The sequence below is a fragment of the Lissotriton helveticus genome, chromosome 11 (genome assembly GCF_964261635.1).
Source record: "Lissotriton helveticus chromosome 11, aLisHel1.1, whole genome shotgun sequence".
Taxonomy (NCBI): Eukaryota; Metazoa; Chordata; class Amphibia; order Caudata; family Salamandridae; genus Lissotriton; species Lissotriton helveticus.
This window is the reverse complement of record NC_136072.1, coordinates 416,319,578-416,347,137: the sequence shown is the minus strand read 5'-3', so window position 1 is coordinate 416,347,137 and position 27,560 is coordinate 416,319,578. Positions and strand designations below refer to the sequence as shown.

The 27,560-nt window shown below is 50.0% G+C and overlaps 1 protein-coding gene across 2 annotated transcripts in view; it reads right to left on the bottom strand.

Annotated features, from left to right (window-relative positions):
• Positions 1-27,560, bottom strand: part of PCCB (propionyl-CoA carboxylase subunit beta) — a 418,796-nt gene that overhangs the window by 365,534 nt on the left and 25,702 nt on the right. The gene's annotated exons all lie outside the window — the stretch shown is intronic.

Sequence of the window (27,560 nt, the reverse complement as noted above, 5' to 3'; positions counted from 1 at the left end):
CTGAATATAGTTTTTTGGGTCCCTCCCAATGCTAGGCCACCAAAAGTGTCTCTTAAGTGAATCTAGTGTTTTCTTGTACCCTGGATCTCCAGCAAGAGGATCAGCGTGGCACCACTCCAAAGCCTGTAACCTCGGATCGGATGAGTGAGAAGTACTAAACTCCCTTGGACGTAGAACAGATCTTGTGTTTTAGTGACTTCTTGGGTACCTACTGTCTCTTTCATAGCTGCGGATGCTTGTGCCTCCTTAAGTGTCTTTAAGAAATACAGAGCACCAATTATTCATTCTCTAGCTATTATAGGGGCAGGCTCACCTTGTGGTTCTATGGGTTCGTAACCTAAGCGGGATAAAGTATCAGCTTTCTCGTTCTTTTTCCCTGCTTGGAACTGTATAATGAAATCATGATCACTAAAAAAAAAAAACATAGTCCAACGTAGTTGTCTCATGGACAAAGCCCTTGCGATTTCAAGAATTGCAAATTACGGTGATCTGTGAGGACTGTTATCCTGTGATTAGCCCCTAGCAGATACTGCCACCATTCCTCAAAAATCCTCTTTATGGTCAATAGTTCTTTGTCTCCTGTAGAGTAGTTCATTTCAGCATGAGCCAATTTCCGGGAATAATAAACTACGGGATGAAGACGTCCTGTACTAGGATCTGCCTGAGAAAGGACCCCTGAAACTGCCACTTGAGATGGGTCAGCCTCAACCACAAAGGGTTGTGAAGGATCTGGATGCCTTAGTATGGGCGCTTGTGTGAAGGCTAACGTTAGTTTAATAAAGGACGCATCTGCCTCAGGAATCCATTGAAACAATCCCTTTTATCAGGAGCCTGGTTATTGGGGAGGCTAAGTCAGAAAAATTGCTATTAAAGTGACTACAGAAATTGGCAAAGCCAAGGAAACTCTGGATCTCTAACAGTTTGTGGTGCTTGCTAAAAAGTGATGGCTTCTACCTTCTGAGGGTCCATACTAGTTCCCTGTGGGGACACCATGAAATCAAGGAAGCTTAATAATTGCGTACGGAAATGGCACTTCTCTAACTTACAGTACAGATGGTTGTCTCATAAACGTTCAAGGACCCTCCAAACATGCACTTTGTGTTCTTGCATGGATGGAGAATAAATGAGGAGGTCATCAATGTAAGCAATGACAAACCGGTCCAACATGCCCTTTAAGACTTCATTGATAAAAAAAACTGGAAAGCCGAAGGGGCATTAATTACAGCCTGAATGGCATCACTGGATATTCATATAAACCATACTTGGTACAGAAAGCTGTTTTCCACTCATCTCCCTCCTTGATTCTCACAAGACGGTAGGTCCCTCGCAAACCTAACGCACAAGTTACTACTTGTGTAACGATATATCTGTAAGAGACATTAGTTAGCTTACCTTAGAATATCCCCAGGCGTCAGACTGGATCCGGAAATATTTGCGTAGCAGAACCCTTGCGCGTCGGTAGGCGTCGTCTGCGGCTCCGCATCCGTCGTCGGCGTCGTGGGCGCCGTGATGACGTCGTCGGAGTACTTAGACGCCTCCTCCGCGTGCTGACGTCAGTTTTTAGACACAGCTTTTCCGCGCCAGAAACGCAGAGCCATGTTAAAAACCAACACTGGTGCCATTGAAACTAGGGCCCTGATAGGGGGTAACCCTAACCCTAGATATCGGTTCGCAGAACGGGGAGGATGGGTGGGTCGGTAAAGAATCTAATACTAACTAATGTCTCTTACAGATATATCGTTACAAAAGTAGTAACTTGTGCATCTGAAAGAGACACGTTAGTATTAGATTCCTTACCTTAGAATAGATACCCCAGCAATACCAACCCCGGTGGTGGGTCTGCGAACCAATAATCACACCAGAAAGTCCTGGAGGACGGAACGGCCAAAGAAGCCATCCCTCCAGACTTGGCTGTCCAGGCAGTAGTGTTTTGCAAACGTGTGCAGCGATGCCCACGTAGCTGCCTGACAGATGTCTTGTAAGGGCACCCCCCGGCCCAGGGCAGTTGTAGTCGTCGTGGCTCGGGTGGAATGAGCCCGTAATCCAACAGGGGGCTCCTTTCTAGCCAAGGAGTAGCATGCCTGGATACACAAGATGATCCACCGGGAGATGGTCCTCTTGTGCACCGCTTTCCCCTTCTTAGCGCCCACGTAACCAACAAAGAGTTGGTCATCCACCCGGAACTGGCGTGTGCGGTCCAAGTAAAATGAGAGCGCACGTTTTGGGTCCAGACGGTGGAGCCGCTCTTCCTCTTTAGAGGGATGCGGTGGCGGGAAGAAGGTTGGCAAGGTGATAGACTGCCTGATGTGGAAGGCCGTGACAACCTTGGGCAGGAAAGATGGCTTGGTACGCAACACCACTTTGTACCGATGGACAGAAAGGAAAGGTGGAGTACAAGAAAGGGCCAGGAGCTCACTCACTCTCCTGGCAGAGGTGATGGCAACCAGGAAAGCAGTCTTCAAAGTAAGAAGGCGAAGAGGACAGTTGTGAAGTGGCTCAAAGGGAGCGCACATCAGAAACGTAAGAACCAGGTTCAAGTCCCACTGAGGCATCACAAACGGAACAGGAGGGAATGTGTGAGTGATGCCCTTTAGAAATCTATTTACAATAGGGGACTTGAACAAAGAAGGTTGATCAGGCAGCCTTAGAAAGGCTGAAAGGGCAGAAAGGTAGCCTTTGATAGTGCCCAGAGCAGAGCCCTGCTGGGCAAGAGAAAGAAGGAAGAGAAGAACCTCAGAAAGAGGGACAGCAAGAGGATCCACAGCCTTTGCTGTGCACCATGCCACAAATCTGTTCCACCTGCAGGCGTATACCGACTTTGTGGAGGGACGCCTGGCTGCCAGAATGACGTTACAGACTTCAGGAGGCAAGTCAAATGGCCTCAACTGTCGCCGCTCAATCTCCAAGCATGGAGGTGGAGACTGGACAGGTTCGGGTGGAGGACCGTCCCCTGCTGCTGCGACAGAAGGTTCTCCTGAAGAGGCAGACGAACCGGGGGATCGACTGACATACTGAGTAGCTCTGGATACCAGTACCTTCGAGCCCAGTCCGGAGCCACAAGGATGACTTGGGCCCGGTCGCGCTTGATCTTTTTCAGCACTCTGGGCAGAAGTGGTATAGGCGGAAAGGCGTACAGCAGACCGCAACTCCACTCGCGACGAAAAGCGTCTCCGAGCGAGTGCCGCCTTGGAAATTCCAATGCGCAGAACTGATGACATTGCGCGTTCTCTTCGGTGGCGAATAGATCTAACCAAGGCTCTCCCCATTGCTGAAATAGGCCTTGCGCCACGTCCGAGTTCAGACGCCATTCGTGATCGATCATGCACCGACGGCTGAGCTCGTACGCCCTGGCGTTCAGAGAACCCGCCAGGTGTTAAGCCACCAGGGTCACGCCCTGGCGTTCCAGCCATTGCCAGAGGTGCAGAGCCTCCTGGCAAAGGGTCCACGACCCCACCCCGCCCTGTTTGTTGCAGTACCACATGGCGGTGGTGTTGTCCGTGAACACCTGCACTACACTCCCCCGGACAGAGGGTAGGAACGCCTTCAGTGCTAGACGAATCGCCCGTAACTCCAACAGGTTGATGTGGAGCCGGGCCTCCGCCGGAGACCAGAGGCCTCTGATCTCCGCCTCTCCCATGTGGCCTCCCCAGCCCTGGACGGACGCGTCCGTCACAACTACGTGCTCCGGTTGGGGAAGGGAGAGGGATCTGCCGCTGACCCAATCGCGGTCCGTGAGCCACCACTGCAGCTGTCTCGCAGTGCCCTCCGAGATCAGGACATGGTCGGATAGGTTGCCCTGATGCTGGGCCCACTGAAACTTCAGGTCCCACTGCAGAGCCCGCATCCGCCACCTGGCGTGATGCACCAGCAGGATGCAGGAGGCCATCAGCCCCAGAATCCGCAGGGTCAACCTGACCGAGACCCGGGATAACGGCTGAAAGATGGGAATCAGAGCCTGAATATCCCGGACCCGCTGTTCGGGTGGATTAACCCGAAACCGCGCCGAGTCGAGAACCGCTCCGATGAAAAGGAGCTTCTGAGAGGGGCACAGGTGTGACTTCGGCACATTGATGGAAAACCCCAGTCGGTGCAGGAGGTCTGCCGTAGTCTGAAGGTGGCTGACGACTGTCTGGGGCGAGCCCGCCTTCAACAACCAGTCGTCGAGGTAGGGGAAGACTGAAACCCCGAACCTGCGCAGGTGAGCTGCGACCACCGCCATCACCTTTGTGAACACCAGTGGGGCGCTGGTAAGGCCGAAGGGGAGCACTGTATACTGAAAGTGCTCGTGGCCAACCGTGAACCGCAGGTAGCGCCGGAGGGCCGGCAGAACGGGGATGTGGAAATAAGCGTCCTGCAAGTCCAACGCTACCATCCAGTCTCCTGGGTCCAGGGCAGCTAGGACCTGAGCCAGTGTCAGCATCTTGAACTTCTCCTTCCGGAGGAAGCCGTTGACGTTCCGTAGGTCCAAGATAGGGCGTAGGCCTCCTTTGCCCTTCTTGGGTACCAGAAAGTAGTGGGAGTAGCAACCACACCCTACTTCTGGCCCAGGAACGCGCTCGATGGCCCCCTTGGCCAAGAGGGCCGTAACTCCCTCCTGCAGAAGTCGCAAATGATCCCCGATACACGGTGGTTCTGTGGTGGCATGGATGGAGGAGTCGCCTCGAAGGGGAGGGAGTAGCCCCTTCGGACGATCTGCAGCACCCACCTGTCCGAAGTGACGGTGCGCCAGTGGAGGTGGTGATGGCGAACCCTGCCTCCCACTGGCGTCACATGGGCCTGAAAGCACGGACTAGGAGGGTTTTGAGGCGGATGCTGCGGGGGAAGGTGTGGACTGACCTCGCCGCTGTCCCCAACCGCCAGGACGGCGGTTCCCACGGCCGCCACCGCGTTGGGTATTACCCTGCGGAGCGTGGCTGGCAGCACGTGTGGGTACACCCCTTCCGTGGCCACGAAAGGAATGAAACGCAGCCGATTGCTGGCGCGGGCCGAGAGGCCCAAGGACTTGGCCGTAGCCCTGGAGTCCTTAAAGCGCTTGAGCGCATGGTCTGCCTTGTCGCCAAAGAGGCGACGGCCATCGAACGGCATGTCCATCAAGGTGTTCTGGACATTGGCCGAAAAGTTGGCGGACCTCAACCAGGCGTGGCGTCTGACCGCCACCGTCGTTGCCATCGCTCTACCCAGTGAGTCGGTGGTATCCAGCCCACACCGTATGGAATATTTGGCTGCATCCCGGCCCTCTACAAGGGCTTGGCCGAGTTTGGCCCGTACCTCCAACGGGCACTCTGGCAGCACTTCCGCGACCGTATCCCACAGAGAGTGGGTGTAGCGGCCCAAGAGGCATGCGGTGTGGGAAGACCGCAGTCCCAGACTAAGGGATGAGAAGATCTTTTTGCCGTACTGCTCGTACCTCTTGGATTCCCTGTCCGGCGGTGCAGACGGGAAGGCGGTCTGGGAATTGGAGGCCTGGATGACCAGGCTCTCGGGGGTAGGGTGGGTGGACAGGAAACATGGGTCGCCCGGTGCCGGGCGGTGGCGTCTGGGCACGTTCCTATCTACGGGCGAACCCGTAGCGGGCTTGGACCAAGTGCCCAGGAGAACGTCGGTCAAGGCCTCATTAAAGGGCAGCAGAGGCTCGGCCGAGCTGGACTGCGGTTTAAGGACCTCAGTGAGGAGATTAGTCCTCACGGCCGCGACGGGGAGCTCAAGGCCCAAGGCCTTGGCAGCCCTCATCAACACCACACTGTAGGATGCCCCCTCCTCCGAAGCCACGGTAGGAGGGGAGACAAAACCAGTGTCTGGAGAGGTGTCCAGGCCACTGGCCTCCCCATGGTCTCCTGCCCAGTCCTCATGAGACTGACACTCTCGGGTCAGAGGGTTCTCAGACCCCTCCCAATCCTGTTCATCACCCATCTCCTGAAACTCAGGGTTCTCAACTAATGGGGCCTGCTCATAGAAGTGAAACTCCCCCAATGACGTCTGGAGTGGCGCCCATCGGGGCCGTCCCGACGTCGGAACAGGAATGAAGGGGGCATCGGGGACGGCGCCGCCCGAGGATGGCGCCGGAGGCGACACCTGATGGTCCGACGCCGGGGAGGTCGTAAGGTCCACCGGCGACGATCCAGATCCCGAAGAAGGTCTAGCGGCGTCCCGCAGCGCCGGGCCCGAAGGCGGCGGCGGGACAACTGGACCTCGCGGCGCCGGGCCCGAAGGCGCCGGCGGCGTCGGGATAGCTGGAACGTGCGGCGCTGTAACGACCGGATTTTTAGGATAAGCAGCCACCAGCCGTGGCTAACCCAGTCGTCTCGCAAACACACTCTTCTCAGGCCGCTATTTACAAGACAGTTAGAAGACTCACCTGAGAAGGTGAAAAGAGGCTTATTTACAAGCCTATACAATTAGAGTTTTAGCTAACATCTAAGGAATTCCATGTTTTATATCCTATGATTCTTACGTTATAGCCACGCGGCAAGCTGACCTGGACCAACCTACCCCCTCTTGCGTCGGAGGGCAGCCTATTTTGATTTAACGTCGCCAGACTTTTGATTTAACGTCGCCAGACTTTTGATTTAACGTCGCCAGACTTTTGATTTAACGTCGCCAGACTTTTGATTTAACGTCGCCAGACTTTTGATTTAACGTCGCCAGACTTTTGATTTAACGTCGCCAGACTTTCGATTTAACGTCGCCAGACTTTCGATTTAACGTCGCCAGACTTTTGATTTAACGTCGCCAGACGGTTCCCTAACCCTTGGGATCAATAGCATCTATACTTCCCACTGGTGAACCTGTTATTCCCCAATGGGGTGTTCTATAGGGGTCGGCGGTACGCCTAAGGTGCACCGACGATATTTACGAGTCTCAATTTAGAAGAGCTATCTCATTAGAACATTTGGGAGTTCCTTCCAGCCATAGGCTACACAATCTCTCATTTCTCAGTTACCTGCTAGAAGGGTCTACTCACCTGCTAACCTGCCAGTATCTGGTGAAAAAGAAAGGTTAGTCCTGTCATGGAAACAACACTCAAATATGGATCGGATATAACATCATTTATTTATACAATTAGACACATCATTAGCAAGATAATTATAGTTGCAATTAGCCATCATCTACAACCTAACAAAGGAGGAAAGATGGATTATTAATTATGGGTCATCTACACTAGCTTAGAACGCCTCACCTTAAACGTGCGTCTTTCCATCTCAGCAGCGGGGCTGGTCCCTCTCTCTCTGTCTTGGGTCTTCACTCGCTCGGGACTCTGCTCTCCCACTATGGCTCACGAATACACGTCTGCACCGCTACGCCTGGTCTACGCTGCCTTGGTTCCCAAACTCTAACCCTCTTCTGGACTCGCTCTGTTTCTACCACTCCTGCATGTTGGCATTATAGGATTCTCCTCTTCAGTAAAAGCTAGCAATTAATCACCAGCTCTCGGACCAACTTCATCGGTCTGCTCCGCACGTTGCTCTCTCTCTATCTACGCCTTGCTCTTTGCTAATATCTCTGTCATTCACCATGGAAATTTCCAACCGTAGGCCGACTCCCACCAAATTCCTGTACCAGTCTCGGGCTTCTCACGCCGTCGGCAGTGGCCACCTGCGTGTTGCGTCTTCCACCCGTGAACAAAATACATTCTTCTGATAAGGGCCGGTCTCGGCCAGTTTTCCCGCTAGCGAATAACAGGTTAGATCTAAATATTATTCTTACTCTAGAAGCGCCTCGCACAGACGAGGCAGCTATCTAAAATGGATGCGACAGCCATCCAAAATGGCTGCTCTCTGGTTTTGGGCCTACAGGCCTAACTAACGGTAAAAAGGCACTAAACCCTGTTAAAGCGCATAGCTAAGCCTTATTAATAAACGAAAAGGTATCTAAGACTGAAATATTAGTAGATTATAGTCACTTTTGATCTAGGTGAAGGCTAGAAATTACCCGGGCCTTACAGGCGCCGGGCCCGAAGGCGTCGGCGGCGGCGTCGGGGCCGAAGCACCAGACGGCGTCGGGCCGAAACCCCCGACCCGCTAGGGGCCCCAGACGGGTCCGCGTCGGAGGAGAGAGTTTCCTCATGGCCATGAGGCCTCGATCTCCTCCGGCGTCGCGTTTAGCCCAGGGACCGGAGGGTGTGGAGCTGTACGCGGTGCCCGCGACTCCGACGGAGCCGCGTGGGTGGTGTCATCCGAACCCCCGGCCGCATCGCGTGAGCCGTGGGGGGGGCGGGGGGGGGGGGGGTTTAAGGGGGGGAGTCCGCAGAGCGATGACGCCTCTTGGACTTCTTGTGCTTCTTACCTGACGACGACTTCGACCCGGAGGAGTGCAGCCTACTCTTGGAGCTGTGGAGGCTCTGAGCCCGCGACCTGTCCCTCGACCTCCCGTGGGACCGAGACCTCTCGCGGCGCGGGACCGACTGCCGGAGTTCAAGTCGCCTGCGGGACCGCTCCCGCCTGGCTTTCGAAGAGAGGGCTCGGCAGTCGGAGCAGGCCTTGTCGTCGTGATCGACGCCTAGACAAGTTAAACACAGGTGGTGAGGATCCGTGACCGACATCAGGCGGTCGCAATCCTCGCAGTGCTTAAAGCCGGGCATCCCTACGGCACCAATCGGAGTCGGAAGACTTCGAGAAATGATCAAAAAGTTAGTCAAAAAGTGACTAGGTTACTGCTTTTTCCAGATCTGCGCTTGCTGGCGCGGAAAAAAGAAGAACTGACGTCAGCACGCGGAGGCGTCGACTAAGTACTCCGACGACGTCATCACAGCGCCCACGACGCCGACGACGGACGCGGAGCCGCAGACGACTCCTACCGACGCGCAAGGGTACTGCTACGCAAAAATTTCCGGATCCAGTCTGACGCCTGGGGATATTCTAAGGTTGGTTGGATCAAGTCCTTCCTTTCGGAGAGGTGCTTCCAAGTCAGATTGGGTGATTGCTACTCTAGGGAGATTGAGTTGGGCCAGGGCGTACCGCAGGGTTCGTCCCTGAGCCCAACTCTATTCAACATCTATGTCTCCCCCCTGGCGACTATCGTGGAGGGGCATGGTCTCCGCTTGGTGTCCTACGCCGATGACACGCAGTTGGTCATCTCCCTATCGCGCGCGCCCGGACTTGCGGCAGACATCTTCAGGAACTGCATGAAAGATCTTGCTGCCTGGATGTCTGCAAACTGTTTAAAGTTGAACGGGAGCAAGACCGAGGTGCTCGTGGTGGGGGGTGCACCGTCTGCGTGGTCGTCGGCGTGGTGGCCACCTTGTCTGGGGGAAGTTCCTGCTCCCTGCCGTGAGGCAAGGAACCTTGGCGTGTGGCTGGACAAGGACCTTACTCTCGGTCCACAGGTCGGTCGGGTGGCAGGGATATGCTTCAGTGTTCTGAGAGCCCTTAGGAAAGTATTAGATCTGCTTCCCATTTCTGCTCGTCAGACACTGGTGCATGCCTTGGTCACCTCCCGACTTGATTATGGGAACCTGCTCTATTTGGGGGCCACAGGTAGGGTCATCGGCCGCCTGCAGGTTCTTCAAAATGCGGCAGCGCGGTTGGTCCTCAGACTCCCTAGGAGGTCATCCGCCAAACCAGCATTACGGGCCCTCCACTGGCTCCCCATAGAGAGGAGAGTGGAGTTTAAGGCCCTTGCCACTTGTCATCGTATCTTGAGCGGCAAAGCACCTTTTCCGCTCCAGAGTCTAGTATCCCATTATGAGCCTGCACGCAGTCTTCGCTCCTCGCAGACCGGGCTGTTGAAAGTTCCAAGAATATTTAAAGCTCGTATGGGAGGTAGATCCTTTAGATACCTTGCTCCTAAATGCTGGAATAATCTTCCGCTGGAACTTCGGCTTGAACCCTCCGAAGTCCAGTTTAGGAAAAAACTTAAAACGCACCTTTTCAGCAAATAGCTTGTTTGGGAGGAGGGGGGACAGTCACTTCACTTGTCATAGCGCGGGGACACGCCAGTGGCGTAACCAGGCGCTTAATAAATGCCCATTAATAATAATAATAATACTACCGTGTCTCTTTCAGATTTGGTGAACACTTGAGTGTCTTTTATCTGATCAAGGAGGGAGGATATGAGTGGTAGAGGATACCTATTCTTGATGGTGATGGTATTTAATGATCTATAGTCTATACAGCATCTAAGATCCCCCCTCTCTTTTCGGTATAAAAAAGAGAGGATGATGCCGGTGACCTGGAGGGATAGATAAACCCAATTCTCAACATTTCGTCCAGATATTCTCGCAAATACACATTCTCCTTTTCTGTTCAGTAAATACTACTAAGTATGTGAGCTCCAGGCAACAGATCTATCCGACAGTCATAAGTCCTGTGGGGTGGAAGGTTAGAGGCCTTTTCCACTTCAAAAACTTCCTTGAGCTCCTGATAAATGGAGGGTAACGCAGACTTGTCTGTAATGGTAAGAGCAATGACTTTCTCTGGATTGCTTGTGTCATGAACCATGTGTTTCATACAATAGTCATGGTTAAACGTTAACGTCATTTTCTTCCAATCAATAAATGGACTATGTGGACATAACCAATGCAGTCCTAAAATATATGGAAACTGAGGGGGATTGTAGGAGATCAAATGCAAAGAGTTCATGATGTCTCTCCTCAATGATTAAAGTTAAATAGATAGTAGCATGTGTAATGGGACCAGACTTCAAGTTGCTACTATCAATAGTTGTGACTTCCTCCCAAGAGGGTTTCGTCACCCAAGGAATTTTTTTTGCTCTGTGCCCACTGTAAATCCATGAAGTTACTCGAAGCACCAGAGTACACTATTTGCACGTCAGTAGCCTGGTGACCCATATCAAACACGAGGAGTAAAAGAAATGACGTGACAAAGATGTCGGTATCTCCGTCTGTGAGACAATCAATCCTGAATTACCCGAAGTCCTTGTCTCCTAGGACTCCCGGCTCACTAGTTTTCTGAACACCTTATCTGTTTAGGCTTTACGGGACAGTCTCTAAGGAAATGGCACTGCTTTCCACAGTACAAGCACAATTTCTTGTCTCGCCTTCTCTGCTTCTCTTATTCGCTAAGGGGCCCTCTTATTCTCCCTACTTGCTTTGATCCAGGTTCTTGAACTGTTCTCTCGGGGTCAGACTTTCTTTCCTTATAAGAAAAAACTAACCCGTCTGACCTGCCCCTTTCTCTCTTCCTCTCACTGATTCTATGGTCCAATTTGATCACCAGGTCAATAAGGGCAGTACAAGACTCAGGAGGGTCAACCACTTGTGCCAACATATCTTTTAAATCTTCTCTCAAACCCCTGTAAAACAAGGTGCTACGCTTCTCCACGGGTCACCCAGCCTCAGCTACCAATCTATTAAAAGTGGAAATGTATGTGGTTAAATCTTTAGCTCCCCGTTTTAAATTCAAAAGTTCAGTGTCTACCGACTGCTATGTCTGTCGAATAACATCCTGAGTTCTCCTTTGAAGGAGTTATATTCGTGTAGCAGGGGATCATTCCTTTCTATTAGAGGGATGGTCCAATTAGCAGCGGACCCCCTAGATAGGATATAACACATGCCACCTTAGCTTGGTCGGTTGGGAAGCAAGCAGCCTTACACATGAAGTGAAGCTGGCATTGACTGATGAAGGCTGCAAACTAAGTAGGATCTCCCAAAAGACCCTTGGGGGCCACGGGAATGGAAGGTGGTGCAGTGACTTGTATTACTGGGAAACTAGTACCAGGATTCTGAGTTCGCACCCGAGTCAGACCTCATACCCCTCTGCATTGAATCCACCCGTGCGGACAGGGCTTGGGTTTACTTCTGAAGGTTACTCAACATGTGGGCTAAATCTGCTTGAGACACCCAACTCATCTCCATGACATCCAGGCGGTAGAGAAAACTTTTCCCTTTTTGGCTTCGTGTTCTGTCAAGGTCTCACTTACTTTTCCGCAGGAACGTCATGGACATGAAGGTCTACAACTTCCCCAGATCACCTATTGCACCCAACAATGTCAAAGTGACAGTGGTAACATGGGGAAGAAGGGAAACAAAACCAGGAAGGAGAAGGTCACGCGTCGAACCCCAGGCTGCGATAGGACCAGTCAAAAACAAGGCACAACATCTTAAAGTTTCCCTTCATCCTAGTATATTAAATAGTTATGGTTGTCAAGCAAGTATCTGGTTCTTAGTCACCAAACTCTTGTAGGAAAATATTTTTCACAATAAATAAAGTGTCTAATGACCAAATTAAAATAGCCTTAATATCCAGGCAATAATCTTACATCTTTCTCTCTCTTTATACTCCGGTTACAAAATTCCAAGGCGAGAGAAGGAACGACTTTCCACAGCGCAAGAATCATCGATTCAGATAAGTATGCAAGAGCGACATGAATTGGGATAAATAGTAGCGTTAAGCACCGATACCGTTGTGTGGCAGTAATGCAGCTTTCCGTTTGTTTTTCTTTTTTTTCCCCAGGAGTGGGCAGGAATGAGGAGCATCGAGATCTGGAGCTAGAGGTGGCATGCTGCAATCAGGAACACTGGGGAGGAGAGAGCATCAGGAGGAAAAAATGCACCGCACAGAAGCAGGACGCAGAGGAGATTCCCGGCGCCCCGGAAGTGACGAAGATCAGGAAGGTAAGCTCCACTCCAAGGACTGCAACGCTAAGCGTTGCTGAGCAGGGATTGCTGCGCTATGCCCGGTCTGGTCAGCTGCTGCGCATGCGTCCCCTTGCGGCGGCCATCTCTGTAGTTCACGCGCTCTCAGTCCGGCAGTCGTGACAGAACCCCAACATACAAATTCATAGACTCAGACTCTAAATCACATTTGGTGTCTGGAAATGGACTATAAAAAGCGGAGTTCGAGACCTCAAAATTTGTCATCAGCCAAGCAGCCAGACAGGCTATGAGGGAAGGGGAAGCTCTGCAAGACGTCAGCCTGTGACCAGGACTGGGTGCCAAGGACTGCTAGTGTCCCTGCAGGGTGAGGGGACATTACCAAGAGAAAGCAAGACTATCTGCCCTGGAGCCTGGCGGACCAGCGCCTGCCCACCTGCCAAGACCGGCTTGCGACGTGAGGAAGAGGAGGTATTGGAGGGAGTGAGGTCCAGTGGGGAGCCCTACAAAGAGGACATCCTGTAAGAGGATTCGGCTGTGCACTGATCGGGTTGTTGTCCTCTGCAGGAGTGATTTGATGAATCCTATATGCCAGGAGAGGTCCGCAGTGGAAGGAGCTATTCCTCGGGCACTCTGTGGGGAGCGCCAAGCCTGTACTGTCTCATTGCGGTGACCGGTATGCCGGAGGAGGCCACCGATAATGTGATTGTGCCAGCAAGCACGCCAAGCCTCACCTGTGTCTAACCACCGACAGTCAGGGCACCTGATGAGACAGTGAATGCATCTGTGAGGCAGAAGCAGGTAAGACTTGAAAAAGGCCTGTTGGGCCCTAGGCGACTCACTGTTGAGGGTGCACCAGCACCATAGACACTTTTGCCTTTTTTTTTTCAAACCTCTTTTTGTTAAGTTTTGTTAGCATACAACAGTTGGAATTGGCAGTTATTGCATGACAATCAACGGGGAAAAAGGAATTCTATGTCGAAGTGCTACCCACAATCAGAACCAAATTATTTTGACCCATTAGTCTACCTAAATATTTTCATCCCTTGTGCATCCTTGCCAGCCAGGACCATTCCCATGTGTGGAGGTTGAGGTGCGAATATTTTCTCTGTGGGCATTCCATTTGCCCCATATTTTGTCCCACTTCCAGGGGCAACCACTGTGTTCAAAGACCGCTTTTTCAGCCAACATGCACCAGTCCATATCTCGTCTCCATTCCTCTGATGTTGTGAGATCTGGTGCTCCCCATCTGCGGACTATATTACGTTTTACAATTGTCATCCGCAAAGTCATCCGAACCTGCTTCATGCAGGTTAAGTCTGTCGCTTCCCACACATTGAGGAGGCACAGTCTAGGATGTAGAGAAAGGCCCTTCCCACATACTTGTCATTGCTCTGACACCACCTCTTCCCAATACTGGTGGATTACCAGGCATTCCCATATTATGTGATAGAACGTGCCCACCTGGATACATGAACGGTTACAGAAAGCATGTTCCCTTTTTCCCCATTTTAACCAGCGTGCCACATGAGTAAGCCTGCATCACTTTGTTATGCCATCCCAGTTTCTTTGTCACTCGATGCCACAGGAAGATTGTTTGTGCTGTTGGCCCGGTCAGGTGAACGGTTTGGATTTCTGTATAGGGTTGTTCTATAGCCTCCCCCCTTCCCGGATCCAAAAGCCATCTATCCATCCGACATGAAAGTTTGTCGTGGGGGATGGTGAACCCATTGATTTATATCCGCCAACTGGGCTGCCGAGTATTATGATCGGATATCAGGTAGCTCAATTACCCCATCTCACCTTCCCCTTGGCCAGTTTATGAACCGCTATCCAAGGAGGCCGCCCGTCCCATAGAAGTGTCCTTATTTACCCCTCTATCATGTTGAAGTAGGTTTCAGGAACTTTGGACTGCATATTTTGTAAGATGTAGAGGAATCTGGGTAGTACCATCATTTTGAAGAGGACAGCACGACCTAGTAGGGATAGTTGTAGTGACCTCCAGTGTCACACGTGGCTTTACTTTTGACTCATTTTTAAGAGTCAAAGAAGAACACTGGAGTATGGCCTACTGATGAGCATTCCCTGGATGCAGGCACCAGTTAATGGGGACTAACCCAACAACATTGCAAGAACGAGGGTGAAACAGGGATTTGCCAGAGCAACCCTGGAACCCTGAACTGAAATGGGTTGTGTTGTTCCTTATAAATGTTGTTACTGTTTTTAATGCATAGAGTTGGAAAAGAAAAAAATACTTATTTTTCATAAAAAAATAAGTATTTGACTCAACATTGATTTATTGACATTGCTGAGTGCACTCTGATAGGAGTCTGTGTTCACTAATCTGAATCTACACTTCATTTCCCCCACTCCAAAGAAGCCTTTGACTGCTCGTCCACATCTACCACTGAGAGTAAAGTGCAGAAGGAGTACTTGGCCCAGTTGCTCAGGATCCATAGTAGGCCGGGCCCGAGGACATCAGGAGTTAAAAAGGCCTCAACCACCACAGCTGGGTCCAGCAGCCACTGTGTTTATCGTGGCACTCTGAATGGGGATTTTACAGTGCACATCTGCAACAATTACCTGAACACAATATTGTTACACACAGAATCTGCAGCTTTGTCCCACACTTTAATTTGTACAGTCTTGCACTCACACCTACACAGATCTGCAGTCTGCCCCCTATATGTGGGCAGGTCTGTAGCCTTGTCTCCATTCATGTTCAGATATACACCTCTCGTCCATGGCTGGACTGATGTGCTTTTCAACTCCATATATTCACAGTTCTAACCTTGACTAGGCTTGACAAATCAACATGAAGGAAGTGCTCTGCAGGTGGGGGGGGGGAGGGGGGGCGGACTTTGTGAGCTACACATCACCTGTGAGCCACAGACCATCAGCAGCTGCCCCACATGCCCAACTTCTACCGCAGAGAAGGCGCCAAGAACTCATGGTCTCAACAGAGCCACCAGTGGAGGGGGCCCTTCAGACAGCAGGGAGACTACAGAAAGCCAGACATGAATAAAAATGGGAGCACGCGTTGACGACGGGGACCGCACAACTTTACAATAAAGACAGACTGTGAGGGCACTGTCCTCCCGCCTGGGCCACAGTAATGCTAAGAGGTCTTCGGCCCCGTGATGACTGTGGTGTCACTAGGGGAGGGCCAACCGATATCTGCACCGATGTAACATGATCGGGCGATTGACCCCCTGCTACCAAGATGCCCTGACCCACTGGGGTAGCGAGGGCTGCAAAGGCACTCTGACCAAATGAACGGGACACTGCTCAGGAGAGCCGTTCTCCCAAGTCCATATCTGGGAGTATTCTGCTGAGGTGGGCTATATATTGAGGAACTTAAAGCATAAGCCCCCGGGGAGCATTTTATAGACTGCTTATCCCCAATGACCGTGAAAGGCTACTGTCCTGGCCCCGGAGCCTTTCTCTGCAGCCTGGAGATACCGCAAGGGACACGCCCTGCTGCTCTGACCCTAACTGCCAAGGGGTGGCTGGAGTGATGGTAGAGGAATAAGATTTCTGAGAAACGCATGCCCCATCCCCCCATCCACCCCCTGCAAAAAAGAATACTGCTTTTAACCCGAGAGGCTTCAGGGAATATTACTATCAGCCCCGATGCTACAAAAGTTTTTATTGATGTGAACCTTGCATCTCCTTGTCATCTATCCGCTTGGATTGACTTTGATCTCCCTTTTACCAAGCCTTATAGGTACCTGAGAAAATGGGTGAGCAGACCGCTTGGAATGATCACCATATAATTTGAGACTCTCTTTCGCAGTCTATTGCCCCCTCCACTCCACGATGCGAGCTGGGTGGTGCTGGTGACAATTCTGCTACTGCCCTATGATGACTTGGGCTCTGGGCGCTACACAATGTATATCAACAGTAAATTCATGAAGCTCCTGCCCGCCATTGAGCCTCTGGGGAACATCTGGGGGGTAAGATCGACTCCATAGTGGCAGAACTTGGCCTTATCCGAAAGGACTCCCGCGAATTGGCTGGGCGGGTTAATACACTGTATGCCACTGTACAGTCCCTGAACCTGCTGTACAGATCACCGATCATGATATTACACTGTTGGAGGCCCAAACGTGGTGCTTCATCACCTGGGTTGACCATCAGGATGGGCAGGCCTGCCAGAACAATGTCCGAACTGTGGGTGTCCCTGAGAGCACTGAAGTGGATTATTTGTTGGTTTTCCTGGAAGACTGGTTGCAGGAGGTGTTAACTCTGGAGGATCTCTCCTATTGCAATGCCTTGGAATGGCTCATCGAGTGCCAGCACAGCCTCCTCACCCTGGGGCACCACCTCACCCAATAGTTGTCCACCTCCTCCACTTCCAGGACAAGGAACACCTGCTGCAGCAAGCCCTTGCCCATAGTCCCTGGTTGTACTATATGTCTTACTGTTACAGCTCGTTGAGAGTTCAAGCGGAGGGAAAGGTGCACTTCTTCACGGACCCGGTTGCACCATGGGGTTAGCTTGAGCAAAAGCGCTTGTGGCGTACGAGGGCATACCAGCCTACTCTATCGTAGGTGGCCCTGGAAAAAACCAGAGCAGATATGATAACGATAATGATATTGATATTTATAAAGCGCACAAATACCAAAATGGTGTCTTGGAGCTGGACAACAAGTAACCTGCAATGTGTCAATCACTGAAACAACAACGTTTTTATATTCTTTCTGAAACTCAAAAGGGAGCTGCCATTCCTAATCTCTAATGGAAGCGAGTTCCACAGTTTGGATGTACTGTACTGAAAGCTCAGCCCGCCCCAGTACAAGGTCCGAATTCTATTCACCACCAGAAGTTTTGCCCCCGTTGAACGGAGCCGTCTAACTGGCTGATACCACACAAAAAGATTCTGTAGAAAAGCTGGACCTTTCTGCATCAGAGCTTTATAGGCCACACAAAGAGCCTTAAATTTGACTCGATAAGACACTGGAAGGCAGTGCAACTTCCGAATCTCATCTGAGACAGATTTATACCGAGGCAGATTCAGCAATAGACGAGCCGCCAAATTTTGGACTACTTGGAGCTTCTTCAGACACTGCTTTTGGGCATTGAGGTAAAGCCCATTGCAGTAATCCAATTTTGACTGAATAAGGGAGGTAACTACAGTTTTCTGGGTATGAGCTGGAATATAGGGTAGTACCTTCCTAATTTTCTTTATGAGAAAGTGTGAGGCAGACACAGTAGCATTTGTTTGTTGACCAAACGCAAGTCTGTTGTCTATCAACACACCCACATTTTTTGTCTTAACCGTTGGGCTAGACGGCGCACCCATTTCTGCTGGCCACCATAGATTACTTCAGGTGGGCCGTGTATTACCGAATATCAATACTTCCGCCGTATCGGAATTCAATTTAAGGCAGTGCCTACTCATCCAATTGTTGATCGCAATCATGCAATTTTGAAACTGCAAAGCAGGAGAGATCTGATTTTTATATGCTGCTACCACAATCTGGGAGTCATCCGCGTATGATGTTAGCATAAAACCAAAGTCCCTGATCAGAGGGGCAAGTTCATAGACGTTAAATAACGAGGGACTCAATGAACTGCCCTGCAGCACTCTACTCGCCAACAAGTAGGGATCCGAGTTAAAGCCATTAAGAGACACTGTCGATCTCCTCCCCCTGCAGGAAGAATGCTAAAAGGGCCAAGGCCATTCCATCCACACCCAGATTTTTTAGTCGACATAGCAGAAGAGTATGATCAACAATGTCAAACGCGGAAGACAATTGAGGAGCACCAAAGCAGCTGTGCCTCCTCCATCCATAACTGCTCTGATCTCTTCAGTCGCCTTAATGAGCGCTGTTTCGGTACTATGTTCCTTGCGGAAACCAAACTGGGAGTGATCCAGTAGCCCATTGTCATTGATAAAGTGTGTCAATTGACTGTTCATAATTTTATCAACAATATTTGCCGGTAAAGGGAGACGAGCAATAGGACGATAATCGAGAGTGTTGGTAGCATCTAGAGTAGGCTTTTTTAATAATGGGAGAATAGATGTCTCCTTCCAGCTGACGGGAAAAATGCCCGATGAGAACATCCTATTGAAGATCTCTGAAAGAACAGGACTCACCATATCCGACACATCTTTTAAAAAGACAGGTGGACATGGGTCCAATGCAGAGCCTGCCTTAGAATCCGATATATATTGGCTCACTGTTGCAACCGACACCGGTGAGAAATTGAATAGTCTGCTCTTGCCAGAATCCAATTCCTGCTCTTTGGGTGCCATATGTGGGTCTGAACTATCCTTAAAAGCACTAAAAATGTCCAGGACTTTAGTTTTAAATGTGGCTGCCATGTAATTGGCAAATTGTGGTCTCCCCAACTTACCCAATACTTTGGGATTTGTGAGTTTGTTGATAACCGCAAATAGTTCTTAAGAAGAATATTTGGCAGACTCAATCTGAGCCTTAAAGTAATACTTTTTTCCGCAATCAGTACATTTTTATATGTCATAAGTGCCATCTTATACGCTTGTTTGTCAGAGTCAAGATAGTTCAGTCACCAATGGCGTTCCATACGGCGGCATTTCTGTTTCTCTTTATGGAGGATGTCAGAAAACCATGGTGGCGATGGAACAGACCTGTTGCAATAGATCTTTTTAGTGGGAACCGCTAAGCCGATTGCTTCGGATATCCAATTATTATAATTATTAACAGCAGTGTCCACATTATCCGAACATTTCGGGTATGAAGCCTCCAATAGAGTACGAAGAACTTTTTTGTCCGCTTTGCTCCATGCTTTGCAGGAGACGGCCGGTAGCATAGAATTGTCAACCTGACCGAAATTGCTGCTAGGAAGGTTAAATCTAGAGAGAGTGGTCCGACCATAAGAGAGGAATAAAATCTTTGATTTTCAGCCCATTGGCCGATGAGAAAACCCCATCCAATGTGTGACCAGCCACATGGGTGGGAAAGCGCACTAGTTGAACTAATCCTACGGCTCCTAGTGTGTCTAATAGAATAGCCGTCTCTTTGTTGTCTAGGTCCTCTAAGTAAAAGTTAAAATCTCCTAAAATAGTAAAATCTTTATTGGACAGAATAGGTTCTAGCATCCCATCGAGATTAGCTAGAAAACTAGTTTTAGTACCTGGAGGGCGATATACTAAAACGCCCTTGAAGGTTGATTTTGCACTAAGTCTACACGTAAATTGAAGTGCCTCGAAGAGAAGAGACAGGGTGGATAGTGACTGAAAAACATCGCTACTCCTCCGCCTCTTTTATTCGAAGGCCTGTTCAGTCTAACTGCTCTGTACCCCACCGGGGTAGCAGTAATGAAATCTGGGTCAGAAGCAGCATCTGCCCACGTTTCCGTTATGAAAAGCATGTCCAACCCCGAGTTTTCTATCAGTTGAGCTATTTCATACCTATGCTTCCCCAAGGATCTTACATTGGCGAGCCCGCCATGCAGCATAGTTCTCTCCCGAGAGTTAAGCACGTCGGGAGACTGATGACTCATAGAAGGATCTAATGAAAGGCGTGCAACCCCACAGCCTGCGCAGCTACTGTGGTCTCTCGGTCCAATCAAACAACAGCCCTCCCTCGTTTGTTTAATTGAACAAAGCTCTTCAGGTGAATATGTCACTAGTTTCCCCGGCAAACCGCCAGCATTTCGGGTGCTGGGTGCGGTCCAGGCTCAGACGGGCGCGGGCGCAGACAGGCTTGCCTTAGGCGCGCCCGCACCATGTGATACAAACCGCCAGCATTTCGGGTGCTGGGTGCGGTCCAGGCTCAGACGGGCGCGGGCGCAGACAGGCTTGCCTTAGGCGCGCCCGCACCATGTGATATTTTATAGCCTTCTTCCGGAGGACGACTAGACCGCGTCCTCCCGAAAGTGGAATTGAGGGAGAAGGAACCACCCTCCGCACAAACGGCACAGCAGCCGCGGCGGACCGGGGCCGGTCCAGACAAGACAGGACAAAGCAGTAAGTACAAATGAACAGCAGTTACAGGAGTGCAAGAAAGCCACAGTGCAAATTGGGTATGTTTAAAACCCCATCAAGTAAAATTACAAACAGCCAAAGTAACAATAAAGGTTATAAAAAGATAGCCTAATAAAAAACAATTTAAAAATGGTCAGCCACGGTGAGTGGCGCTAGCAGGGCTACTTGAGGAAACAGTACAGAGGAAACAGTTGTCTCTCTCTGGAGTAGTTTAGGCCCCCCCCAAAACTAACATCCCTGGTTCCTCACAGTTCTGCTTCCGCTTTAGAGGTCTCCATTGTGCTGGGGTGGAGAACATACTGCTGGGGGTCACCCCGGGCACGGCTGACAAGCTTGTCTGACGAATGACTGGAGAGCAACGGTCATGGACCCTGTTGTTGTCTTGACAGTGCATTGGTGTAGTGCCGGCTGCTTGCTCTATAATATTGCTTCTTTCTCCATTTTTCCCCTTTCTCTTGGATTAGGGTGTGCTGTGGAGGAGCTGGGCGGGGGGGGCTGTATAACGTGTCCCATTGTATAGGACTGCCCTTTTTGATTGCCCAGTCTTCTCCGTTGGCTGGCTTGACTATTCCTCCTGACTAAGTGTTTCTGTTACGGAACTGGTTAGTCTCTCTCTGGACGCAGTTGGTTCCTTAGTGGGTCTTGTGTTCTTTGGACAGGATGTTGTTAGGTCACAGTTCTGGGGGGACTTTTATTGGGAGGGGGTAAGATGAGGATGTCTATGATCCGAGTGGTGAGGCAGGACCGAATAAAGTCGGGTGGGCCAAGGGGTACATTGTGGGTTCTTAGCTGGCATGGTTTGAGTTACAGCCCAGCTTAAATTAATTACATGGATCGTTCGGGCCTCTCCACCTCTTCTAAACGTTACGAGCTGACTTTCATGAAGTGCATGTGGGTACAGATTTGCGTTCTTGCAGAAGAGTTGCCTTACGGAGCCTGAAGAATGGGCCATTTGTAGGTATTGGAAGAAACAACTATACGCCACTACTTACTCTGCTTTTTCCCCAGGAGTGCGTTACCTGGGTTAGGCCGTTCTAGTTACATAGCGCAGTAATGGACCCTGATGGTCGCTATGTGTTAGTGCTGGCCCACGTGGAAACAAGAGATATTGCACTACTACTACTGAATGTGTATCAGCCTTCCTTTGACTGGTCGGTCTCCTCTCCTCCCGCTGATGCTCCGCTATCGGAGGATCATGGAGGGACATGGGGGGTGATTTTAACTGTATATTGGACCCCAGACTTTGACCGATCACATCTACAATTACACGCGGCTCCTACATATAGGTTAACGGATGCTGTCCGCACCAGTGGGATCTAGCTGATTGCTGGAGGGTGCAGACTATAGAGGCGCAGGTGTATTCCTACAGCCCCGGATAGCACCAGGACATTGAAAAATAGGATGCTTGGTGCAGAATATCTGGTAAACCATCAAACACAGTGGCGTTAACCTGTGTCCTTCAGATCCTGGGTATACAAGGTTGGAAACTACAATGGATTCTGTGTGCGACAATTTCTCCGCGTGAAAAATAGTTGTTGGAAAGTCACATCTATAGGAGAAGATCCATGTTTGTGCTACAAGAAGTGGGGAGAGTGTGGGCCTATGCTAACCATTATTCAACACCTCAAACTACATCACCTAAATAAACAACCACAGTTATAATTATTTAGTATACTGGAAGTCATATCTAAATAATATGCAGCATTTTTCTTTTTCATATGAGACGGTCAGAGAACACAAAAATAAATCAAATGACGTGGCTTAGTGATAAAATGTCAGTGGAAAAAAAGTTTAACATTACACAATGTAGCCAGACTGATTTTAACATGACATACATAGAAAAATTAAAAAAAAATGTCTGTTCACTCATATCCTCAGTTCAATAACATCCTACATCATTACTCTGTCCCCTCTGCTTTCAGGTTCTTCTCAGCTTCAAGAAGAACCTGGACACTTTTCCTCTTCACAGCAGCAGCACTTTGCAGCATCAGGCCATTGGAAACGACCAAGATTCCCGACACCATTTAACACCTATGCACCCGGCTTCCCTGGGTTAGGTAACACAAGTACTCTGGTGCTCACATGGATGCTGGCCTTAGAACCTTCTATGTTTAAAAGGGTTTGCTCAAAGTCCTCTCCTAAGTGTCCTTAAACTTTAAAATGCTCACACTGCACGCGTCCCTCGTGGGTCCCCTGTGTCACTACCTTGGGTGGTTCCTTGGGGTCCCAGCGATTCTACGTGCTCTAGGCACTGTGTCTAGGTAAGCCGTGGTCGTTATACCACTTTCTTAGTATATGGTTTGGTCTTCCCCTGGAGCCCACTGTGTATTGTGCTATTTACTGTCGTTCTAGTGATTTAATATTGTGGACTTTGTGCTCTAATCTCATAAAGAGATTAGTAGAGAGTATTTAGTAATAAATACGTACTTTTATAATAACACGTGTGGTTCTCCTTTCATTTGGTCAATCAGAAGGTTACAATCTGGTAAACCAAGCTGCTTTACATTTCTTCAAGACTTAGCCTGAAGGCTGCTCTCCACAGCTACCATTAGGATAGCTTTCATTAAAGGTTGTCTTTAACCTAATCATCAATAAGGGTTGTTTGGACTGGTACAAGGTGCCCACTATAACTGGTTGTCAGCATATACCAGGCCAACTTCTCACATCGGTAATCATGTATCCAAAATTCAACAAGGGGAGACCTCACTGGGGTTCACTTTATAAATCCTAACATGAAGGCTGTATTAAATACAGCAGCAATTATGATGAATACTTTCTTCCTGGTCCCCGAGTGATTTAGTGTTCAATCTAAAATCAAAGTGAATGCCCCAAAAAACATCTTTCAATATCTGGCAAAGGCATATTCCGACCATTCCCATCTGTTTGTTCCTTCCAGTGGTCACAAATACGTTGTTTTCCCACATGGCGCTTGGACCCCCTCGATGCTCGAGGACCAGGCTTTCCAGGCTTTGTTGGGCGAACATGTTGCATAATATTAGCTGGATAATGCAGGCTCAGTCTCGTCTGCAGGGGTGGAGTGGGAAGCCTTGAAGGTGGTCCATGGACAATGCATATCCAGCAGGGTGGGTGTGTGTGCTTAGCTGCTCTCGGATATTCAGCAAGAAAAGTCGCAACTGGAGGATCTCTTATGTGACCTTGAGAGGAGGGTAGAGAGCGCACTCCAGACAAGAAAAAGAAACGTTTTGTCCTGGTTGACCATTTGAGGCAATTTGATTATCAAGCTTAAGTGACCAGGGTGCACATAGTGAAAAATAAATCGGGCAGAATCCTTGCTGCCCTACTGCTCCCACACTTACAGTCCCTGGTCCACTCGACCAAAAATATGTTATCAATGCATAGCACCATGCCCAACATTCTGCATTTATTATTGGCTTTAAATCAGCGGGAGCAAGTGCTGCCGAAGACAAACATCTCCGTGGATATTCGGGTGGCATGCGATTGGCACTAACCCTTTTGGCTAGGGTTCGCACCGGTCAGATGATATCTGAGACATGCATGGTGGAACCGGGCAGCAGATGGGGATGCTTGTTGTCTCCTCTACTATTTGCCCTAGGACGGTCCGATGAGGGATTAACTATCGGAGTTTGTAACTTTCCTCTGAATGGCTTCATATTTTGCTGAATATATCTATCTATCTATCTATCTATCTATCTATCTATCTATCTATCTATATATTCTTTTTATTTTTTTTTATCTCTGACCTAGGTGGACCAGTGTCTGCTCTGATGGATTTTAGCTATCACTTGGGTCTGGAGGTAAAATGGGACAAGGCCCTTGTGGATGTGGCTTGCCCTCCAAGGATCTATTGATGAAACTTGTGTCTTCCTCCTTGGCACGGAAAAGGAATGTACTGATTAGGACACGCACACTTGTGTGGACTAGGACACTGAAGAGGATGCAACCCAGACTTCCATATATGTGCGAGCTTCCGCTGCTGGTTGCCAGTTGGTGGGAACGACTGGGGAGAGGGTCGGCAGGGGGGTGTTGGGGCTCCGCAGGTGGACAACGGTGGGAATTACTGTGCTAGCGGATCGGTTTGTGGAGGGGGTGAGGTTGGCCCCTTCCCAGAGCTTCAGAAGGCACAAGCCTTCCCAGTGTATCACTTTTTGCTTCACAGGGCTCTTGAAAGTGGAATATGGGACTGGTGAGACCTTGGAGTTGAGGAGCCGCCACAGCATGACTGTCTTGGTCACCTCTTCCTCATCACAGGCCAAATGAAAGGGGTCACGTTGCTCTACAGGGCTCTGCTGAGGACACAGATAGCCCTAACGGATCTCCGTCGGCACTGGGAGGAGTACTTGAGGACACCTGTCTGATTACTCTTGAAGGAGTGGACTAGAGCACACCCCCATGGTGCTTATCAATGCTAGATTTAAACTTATTCAGTTCTACTACCTATACAGGGCTCTCCTCACCCGATGTATCCATGCCAAGTTCCTTGCCACGGCTTCGAGCTGTCCTAGATGCTGTACGGATGATGAGGAATTCTTCCACATGGTCTGTGTGACGGGGCAGGACGTTCCTCAGAGGAAGCGGACAATGTTCGGGACTGGTGGTCAGCCGTCCCCTTGTCACCTGTTTGTCTCTCCTCTCAGCAGCAGGACTCCCCTAACCTCCGGGAAGAGTGGAAAGCGAAAGAAGACTAACGCCTTTGGGATTACATGGAAGAAGGACGGGGCGCCTTTAATTGTAACTCCCAACAAGACGAGACTCCTCCCCTCTACCACGTCATCGAATCAGCCGGGCCAAAAGAAAGAGGAACCCGGAACAGAGCGAACAGCGTTTCCCTGGAGGACGGTGGTGTTGGCGAGCGGAGAAGCTGTATGCGGTCGGAAGAAGTAGGAGCGGAAGTCGAGACGAGCCCAGGCGATTACAACAAGCCAGGAGGCCAACGTCCCCTCGAGTCGCCCCGCCACGCTCCCGCGGGAGGAGTGTGGCTAATCCGAAACCGGTCCCAGGATGCTTGTTTCCGGTCCATGGAAGACATGGCTTGGCAGTTCGGGCTGGACTGTTCCCATGAGGCACAGGGTCAGACCGATTTGCATATAGCCATGTCTGAAATGGGGTGGCTGAGTGGGCTAAAGAATGGTGATGGATTAAACCCAGATCAGTTGACTGGGGGTGAGTGTTTAATTTGCTCAAACGCTCCGTCCATCATCCCCTTTTGTATCGCTTTGTAAGCCCTAAGTGTGGCAGAGTATGCTCAGACGTGAGTCCCTTGCTCACTTGGCCACTGGATTCAAGATAGCCTGGCTGATGAGGATTATGAATCCGAAACCGGTCCCAGGATGCTTGTTTCCGGTCCATTGAAGACATGGCTTGGCAGTTCGGGCTGGACTGTTCCCATGAGGCACAGGGTCAGACTGATTTGCATATAGCCATGTCTGAAATGGGGTGGCTGAGTGGGCTAAAGAATGGTGATGGATTAAACCCAGATCAGTTGACTGGGGGTGAGTGTTTGATTTGCTCAAACGCTCTGTCCATCACCCCCTTTTGTATCGCTTAACACAGGTACGGGGCAAGGTAGCGGGTTGGGTGGGCCGGTGGGTCCAACCTACCGAGTAGAAAGCCAGTTGTAAATACCTGTACAGTCTTCTGACCCCCTCCCAGCACGAGCACTTGAGCACGCCAGTGATATTGTAGAAACACAAGCGCACTTGGTTTCCCTCACTCCCGGTCCCGTAGTACGAGCCCCGGACGTACCATTAACCCCGCTCTTTCTTTTCCTGGTCTTTCCTTTCTCCCGGACCCGACCTGTCGGACTTCTTCAATCTGGAGTCCCTTGGCAATCGGAAGACGGACCCGGCAGAGTTCGCAAGAGAGAGACTAACAAGCCGGAGAAGGAGAGCATGTATGAAAATAAAGCCCTCTTTGAAATCCCTGATTAAAGTCTCCGACTCCACACTCCAGTAGTCCCATTACAGTCTGGTACTGCCTGATACTGCGCCCCTACTGGACAACGGTTATTCAAGTGGTTTGCAAAGCTACTGATCAGGTCCTTGAGCACATTCCTCCAGTATGTCTGTTGGGCCTGCATGAGTGTGAGGTGGCTCGGAAGGCGACGGACAGTTTTGTAGCCTTGTCGTTGGTTCTTGCCTGCAGGCAACCAACTAGGAGTTGGAAGTCGGCCTGCGGCCTTGATGTGTATAAATGGGGTTTGGAATTGGTAAATGAACCGAGTGCAAGGCGACTCGAAGGGAAGAAGCAAGGGGAGTACAGAGGGTGATGATACCTGCCCGGGATACTGTACTGCTTGCTTGCCCAGGTTGGAATCTGTCGAGTGAATATTGGAAGACGAGCCCACATGAGAAGTTCCCTGCTCACTCTCTGCAATGCAGGGAACAGTCCTGAACTTGGGGGTTCCTCCTTGAGTAGTTAAGAGACAAGAGAGAGTGTCTCCGTTGGACTTTTGAATGAGTATGAGTGCAATGCTGGGCAAGTGCGGCCCTGGACTAATGGAATGGTCAGAGGATAGAATGCACCTCATCCGTGCGCAGGGTCAGTTTGCTCAGGCCCCCTACACTGGATCTCCCCTTTGTACATATGTACTATTACTATGCTAGACCTTATGAAATTGATCTCACCACTGCAATGATAACGGTCATCGTTTTACATGCTGTGTGCCTGCAGACCCCACTGTGTTCTGCTCTTTTTGATCAAAATGAAAATAAAAAAAACTTACAAAAAAAGGCAGTGCTCTGCGGGTACAGGAGCCATTAAGAATAGGGCATAGCAAAATGCCCAACCCTATATATAATGCTATCAGAGAAAATCACATGCCCTGTAGGTACAGCGAGTACATGCACCGCGGGTAACCAGAATCCATTTCCTGTGGGTACCACGAGCAGAGGTCCTGTGCATGTGCTTTGGAGGAATATTGAAAACAGTATATACCTCGAGTCTAGGAGTTTGAACTGTAGATACAGCTACACTATATGGGTACAGAGGGAAGTAGTGAAAATATCACAAACATTTGTTTTGCTTTTTAAACCCTTTATGGTTCTCCATTAAGAT